Source organism: Hemitrygon akajei, chromosome 3 (genome assembly GCF_048418815.1).
Source record: "Hemitrygon akajei chromosome 3, sHemAka1.3, whole genome shotgun sequence".
NCBI classification, from domain to species: domain Eukaryota; kingdom Metazoa; phylum Chordata; class Chondrichthyes; order Myliobatiformes; family Dasyatidae; genus Hemitrygon; species Hemitrygon akajei.
In genome coordinates this window covers 196,659,878-196,665,877 of record NC_133126.1, presented here as the reverse complement: position 1 = coordinate 196,665,877, position 6,000 = coordinate 196,659,878, and positions in this window count along the sequence as shown.

Below are 6,000 nucleotides of genomic sequence, written 5' to 3'. Positions count from 1 at the left end.
CCATATCAATCCTCATAGAGGGATCTGGAGTAGAGAGAGTGAACAGTATCAAGTTCCTGAGTGTCAGTATATCTACGGGCCTAAACTGCTCCCAACATATCTATGCAGTTATAAAAGACAACGCCTATACATCATTGGGAGTGTGAAGAAATTTGGTATGTCACTAATTAATCTGAACATTTCTATAGATGTAGCGTGGAGAGCATTTTGACAGGCTGCATCACTATCTGCTATGGGGGACGAGCTGTTTCACAGGACGGAAAGACGATCTAGAGGGTTGTAAATTTAGTTGGCTCTATATTGCGAACTACCCTACAATGTAACCAGGACATCTTCAAGGAGCAGTGTCCCAGAAAGGCAGAGTTAATTATAAAGAACTCCAGCATTCAGGACGTCATTTTCTCACTGTTGCCAGCAGGTAGAAGGTACAGAAGCCTGATGGCACACAGTCGGCGATTCAGAGACAGCTTCTTCCCCTCGCCATCCGATTCCTGAATGGACATAGAACCCTTGGCGCTACGTCACTTCTTAAGCATATAATATTTCTGTTTTTGCACAGTTTTAATTAATCTATTCAATGTAGTATACTTTAATTAATATACCATTGTTATTGTTATTATTATTATTACTACTTTTTGTTCTATGTTATGAGCTGCATTGAACTTCTTAGTACGTAATTGAATTAACTGTTTAATTATCTAGCACAACAGACTGGCCGGAATGAATGTTCAAGTAAAGTCAAGTCACTTTTATTGTCATTTCGACCATAACTGCTGGTACAGTACATAGTAAAAATGAGACAAAGTTTTTTCAGGACCATAATGTCACATGATAAACTACAAAAACTAGACTGAGCTACGTGAAAAACAACGCAGAAAAACACTACACTGGACTACAGACCTACCCAGGACTGCGTAAAGTGCACAAAATAGTGCAGGCATTACAATAAATAATAAACACGAAGTAGGGTAGTAAGGTGTCAGTCCATGCTCTGGGTATTGTGCAGTCTGATAGCTTGGGGGAAGAAACTATTACATAGTCTGGTCGTGAAAGTCCGAATGCTACGTTGCCTTTTCCCAGACGGCAGCAGGGAGAAGAGTTTGTATGAGTGCTGCGTGGTGTCCTTCATCATGCTGTTTGCTTTGCGGATGCAGCGTGTAGAGTAAATGTCCGTAATGGCGGGAAGAGAGATCTCGATGATCTTCTCAGCTGACCTCACTATCTGCTGCACTGTCTTGCGATCCGAGACGGTGCAATTTCCGAACCAAGGAAGTGACGTATCTGCTCAGGAGACTCTCAATACAACCCCTGTAGAATGTGATGAGGATGGGGGGTGGGAGATGGACTTTCCTCAGCCTTCGGGGAAAGTAGAGACGCTGCTGGGCTTTCTTTGCTATGGACCTGGCGTTGAGGGACCAGATGATATTCTCCGCAAGGTAAAAGAAAACAATATATAAACAAAAAGAAACATGTAATTACAAAGGATACAGCAGGTCATCGATAAGATGCAAAACTGGGCTGAGAAGTGGCAGATGGAGCTCAACCCAGATAAGTGTGAATTGGTTCAGTTTGATAGGTCAAATATGATGGCAGAATATAGTAATAATAATAAGAGTTTGGCAGTGTGAAGTATCAGAGTGTCCGAGTCCACAGGTGACTCAAAGCTGCTACGCAGTCTGACTCCGTGTTTAAGAAAGCATATGGTGCAATAGCCTTTATCAACCGTGGGATTGAGTTTAATAGCCGAGAGGTAACGTTACAGTTTTATAGAACGCCGGTCAGACCCCACTTGAAGTACTGTGGCCAGTTTTGGTCACCTCACGACAGGAAGGATGTGGAAACTTTAGAAGCGGGTCAGAGGAGATTTGTAAGGATGTTGCTTGGATTGTGGGCATTCCATTTGAGAATACGTAGAGTGAACTCGACGTTTTCTCCTTGGAGGAAAGGTGACCTGCTAGTGGCGTATAAGATAATGAGAGGCATTAATCTTGTGGATAGTCAGAGGCTGTTTATCAGGGCTGAAATGTATATCATCAGAGGGCACTGTTTTAAGGTTCTTTTAGCTAGATACAAAGGAGATGTCAGAGGTAGGTTTTTACGCATAGAGTGGTGAATGCGTGGAACAGGTTGACAGCAACGGTGATGCAGGCGGATACGGTAAGCTCTTTTAAGAGATTCCTGGAGGCTCATGGAGCTTGGAAATCTAGTGTGCTATGGATAACGCTAGGTAATTTCTAAAGAAGGTACATGTTTGGCACAGCATTGTGGACCGAAGGGTCTGTTTTAGCTGTAGGTTTTCTGTGTCTTTATGCATTTTTTTGATATGTTAATTAGCTCCCGATCTGTAAGAGCCAATGAGTCGGTTAGAACAAAATGAATTAGACGGAGTGATGTATAATTGCCAGTCCACAAGTTGCAAACGCACCTTTTGCGTAGTGCCTTTCAGTAGAAAAAAAACGCATGAATGAAATTGATCAGATCCACATCCACATTGCATTTAAATGTGTTTTTACTGCTCTTAAATGTCAGGACCAGTCAAATTTGACCCGAACAGTATGTAAGGGTAGATCAACAGTGATTTATAGTCATCCTATCTAGATTAATTCATTTACAGATTCAGCGTGGAATAGGACCTTCTATTGCATTCGATTTGCACCACGCGGCACTACTAGACAATTCCAATTTAAGCCCAAATTACTGACAGGGCAATTTACTATGAGCAATTAACCTCCCATATACGTTCTTCGACAGTTCAGAAAATAGGAGGACTCAAGCAATACACACGTATTCCACGGGGTTGACATGCACGGACTACTTTCAGAAGCCACTGAAGTTCAAGTCCAATCCCGACGCTGTGATATTGTCACGTTGACCGCTACCCTCCCGTAGCACCATATTGCTCTACCTGCAGTAAAACCCAGAGAGCTGTGGACACAGCTTAGCTCATTACTGAAACTGAGAAAGAGATCTATGGCACCCAGGCAATGCACTTTTTTACCTGCTTCCATCAGATGCAAGGTACCAGAGTCTGAGGATTTGCACCACAGAGCAGTTACTATCCTAAGATCATCAGTCCTTTGCACAAAAGGGGATAACTACACTCACGCTCATTCATTGGGATGTTTCCACAACCAGTTCTCTCACTTTAAGGAATCTTTACCTCTTTATACCATTCTTTCTTTATTTATTGCTATTTGTTTTTATTGTGTTTGCAGTTTGTTGTATTCTGCACTGTGGTTCATCATTCATTCAACATGTATTTACTATTCTATAAATTTCCTCTGTAGTCCCGCAGGTTTGTATATGGTGACAAAAATCTACTCTGACAATTGACAGTTCAATATCCTTTATTTTGCACAAAACTCGGATACTTTTACTTTTTGGATCCGATCGCCTAGAAGTTACAAAGGCCTGAAAGCACATAAAATTGGGTTACATGACAGGTTCACACCTCTGTTATTAAGACAGTTGCATGGCCGTCTCTTACCATATGTGGGATTCCTGACCATCGTGTTATCTAGCTGAAGTACACATGAATTGTTTTCAATTCATCCGCCAGAGTAGACAGTTACCATGAAATTAGCTGTATGGAAGGTATCGTAAGATACATTTTCGCGGTATCTTTGCACATGGTACAACAACAAATTCAAAAATCATTTAAAAATTCTCTTATCCTGAACAACTTAATTTCCCAGCTAACTTTATATCATTCATAAACTTGGAAGCATCACACATGATACCTTGAAAAAGATTAAGAATGTCCAAAATAATCTCACTTTTCCATGAGGGATCACGCTGGGAAATAACCTTCATTTTGTCTAATAAACAATCTATGTGCTATTGATCGATATTAATCCAGATATCATGGAGTTATCTTTCATACAGAAATATTGACTCTACATTGGCAATACTAATACGTCATTACTGATTTAATTACGCTGTTATTTACACCTAGGAAACATCCAGTACTTTTGTTAAACCATTCCTCCTACATAAATGCATATTAACACTGAGTAATTAAGAATAGGTTTTCGCTCGCATCACGTTTTTAATTAAATATGATCCAGCATTAGCTGAACATCGTAGGTAAACTGATATTCTGTTCCCCATTTTCTTTCCCGGTGTCGCTGTGAATTTTGTCAGAATTCATAGACTAGTTCAGCACATTACAGCCCCTTCGGCCCACAAAGTTGTGCCGACCCGTAAGCCCTGTTTCCCATATAACTCCCACACCTTAAATTTCTCTATGTACCTGTCTAGTAGTCTCTTAAACTTCACTTGTGTATCTGCCTCCACCACTGACTCAGGCAGTGCATTCCACGCACAAACCACTCTCTGCGTAAAAAACTTTCCTCTAATATCCCCTTTGAACATCCCTGCCCATACCTTAAAACCATGACCTCTTTTACTGAGCAGTGGTGACCTGGGGAAGAGGCGCTGGCTATCCACTCTATCTATTCCTCGTAATATCATGTCTCCTCTCATCCTCCTTCTCTCCAAAGAGTAAAGCCCTGGCTCTTCTTTGCTCTTCTTAATTTGTGTTTTTTTTTGTACTTTATCCTGCAGAAGCACAATATATTCGCTTAACATCAGAAACTTCTATTTAGAAAAAAGTCTTGCAGCACCCCTGTGAAAGCACGAAAATCTACGCTAAGAATCCATCTTTGTTCCTGATGGGTATCCTGTCTGATCTTCCACCAAATTGTATTTTTTCTGCACTATCACCGTAGTCCTCGATTTCCTTTTACATGAAAAAAATCATCAGTCATGTGATTGGATGGTTAAAAAAAATAAATAAAATAAGACTGTAGGAGCAGATGTAGGCCATTCGACCCATCAGGTCTGCTCCGCCATTCAATCATGGTCTGATTCCAAATGTTCCATTCATCCGCACTCTCTTGGTTTCATCCCATGTCCTTTGATGCTCTAGATAATCAATAACCTATCTATCACTGCCTTAAATATACCAAATGATTTGGCCACCACAGCCTCTCGTCGTAATAATTCCACAAATTTACCACTCTCTAACTAAAGCAAGTTCTCGGCATCTGAGTTTTAAAAGGGTGTTCTTCAATCCTGAAACCGTGCCCTCTTGTCCCAGAATGTCCTAGGATGGGAAATAACTTTGCCATGTCTAACATACAAATAAAAGTATTTTACTGTAATATTAACAAATACCTTTTTACTTATCTCAGTTTCGAATGTTTTGTTTTCACCTAGTTCTAGATAGATAGATAGATAGATAGATACTTTATTCATCCCCATGGGGAAATTCAACTTTTTTTCCAATGTCCCATACACTTGTTGTAGCAAAACTAATTACATACAACACTTAACTCAGTAAAAAAAATATGATATGCATCTAAATCACTATCTCAAAAAGCATTAATAATAGCTTTTAAAAAGTTCTTAAGTCCTGGCGGTAGAATTGTAAAGTCTAATGGCATTGGGGAGTATTGACCTCTTCATCCTGTCTGAGGAGCATTGCATCGATAGTAACCTGTCGCTGAAACTGCTTCTCTGTCTCTGGATGGTGCTATGTAGAGGATGTTCAGAGTTATCCATAATTGACCGTAGCCTACTCAGTGCCCTTCGCTCAGCTACCGATGTTAAACCCTCCAGTACTTTGCCCACGACAGAGCCCTTAGCTGGATGGAAGATTCCTTTCTCTACACTACGATTCTGTAAACTTTCGTCAGGTCCCCTCATTTGTTCTTCAGCCCTGGAAACTATCGGCTACACGCCATAACACGTTCAATATCGCTCACGAGCTCCATGGCATACTGTTCAAAGAGAGGAGCACTGTTAGTAACAGTCTGATTCCACTGAGTTGCACCACTGAACGCCACAGGTGATGCTTTCTCCCTGTTGCTATAAGAATCTGCAACATCTATTCCACAATAATATAAGCATATGTTTTTTGTGGACATCTGCATTTTTGCACTATTTCATTTAATGCACATTTTGTGTTCTTTTTCGTACCTAAATGTTTATATTTTG